The sequence below is a fragment of the Olea europaea genome, chromosome 21, assembly GCF_002742605.1.
Source record: "Olea europaea var. sylvestris chromosome 21, O_europaea_v1, whole genome shotgun sequence".
Lineage (NCBI taxonomy): Eukaryota > Viridiplantae > Streptophyta > Magnoliopsida > Lamiales > Oleaceae > Olea > Olea europaea.
The window spans coordinates 2,815,031-2,816,714 of record NC_036257.1 but is presented as its reverse complement, the minus strand read 5'-3'; positions in this window follow the sequence as shown (position 1 = coordinate 2,816,714).

Sequence of the window (1,684 nt, the reverse complement as noted above, 5' to 3'; positions counted from 1 at the left end):
TAAAATAAATAATTACAAAATCAATTAAATATTAAATTAAAATTAAAATATATAATTTAAAAAAATTAATATTAAATATTAAATTAACAAGTAAAATAAATACAAAAACAATAAAAAAATGAAAGTAAATAAAAAGGAAAAATGAACAGACAATGAAAAAAAAAAAAAAAGGAAACTGAAAGTAAACAAAAATCAAACAACAAAATTATAAAAAAGTGAAAAGTTATTTTTTGTTGGCAACATTAAAAATTCAAGAAAAAGTTAAACTATAATTAATATTAGATGAAAAATTAAAAAAGAAATTATAATTAAATAATAATTAAATAATTAAATAATTAAAAAAAACTAATTAAATATTAAGCAAAAATTAAAATAAATAATTCATTATTAAATTAAAAATTAAAATAAATAATTACAAAAAAATTAAAATAAATAATTACAAATTCAATTAAATGTTAAATAAACAACTAAAATATATAATTTAAATAAAAAATTAATATTAAGTAATCAAATATTAAATTAACATTTAAAATAAATAATTACAAAAACAATTAAAAATGAAAGTAAAGAAAAAGGAAAATGAACATATAGTGGAAAAAAGGTAAATCAAAGTAAATAAAAAATTAACAATAAAATTATAAAAAGAGAAAATTTATTTTTTGTCAACAACATTACAAATTCAAGAAAACATTAAACTATAACTATTATTAGATAAAAAAAATAAAAAAAGAAATTATGATTAAATAGTAAATAAACAATTACAATAAACAATGTTAAATAAAAAATTACAAAAATAACTAAATATTAAAACAAAAATTAAATATTAAGTAAATTTTTTTAATAAATAATTAAATATTACAATTAAAATAAATAAAAAATTTTAAATAAACAATTAAATTAAATAATTTAAATAAACAATTAAAATAAATAACTAAATATTAAATAAGTAATTTAAATAAACAATTAAAGTAACTAACTAAATATTAAATAAGTAATTTAAATAAACAATTAAAATAAATGACAATATATTAAATAAACAATTAAAATAAATAATTAAATACTGAATAAACAATTAAAATTAATAATTAAATGTTAAACAAACAATTTAAATAATTAATTAAATATTAAATAAATAACCAAATATTGCATAAAATAAAAAAGGGGACTGGGTCGCTGGATCCAGGCAGCCTAGTGAAGCTGGGTCCACTCCTTTAAGCCACTTGCGTAGGGTGGAGATCGTCATTCTCAACCCCTAAAATGTGCCAAAATTCTCAATTTCATGAACTATTTATGATTTACAATAATTTCTACACAGATTATTCAACAAATGAACATGTAACAAGCTTTATTTATTCAATTAAATGTATCTAAAGTTTCAAAACTCACATTCTTCAAAGAAATGATGATCATCGATCTTGGTTGTCAATTTTTTGGCGATGTGGATCGGATTTTTTTTACAGTGTGAAAAACTCTTCTCTCTCTTCAAAACCTTGTGAGGGTATAAATGACTTTTCAATATTTTTTGTGTGTTTAATAAATTTTCCTTTTTAAAAAAAATGGTCAATGGCCATTTTGGTCAACAGGTCATCTTCCAATATTTTCTTGGTAAAACAAGGTTATTTTGAGTAATTGGGCAGGTTTTGGATGAGTCTTAGGGTTGGTTTTGGGCTTTTTTTTTTTTTTT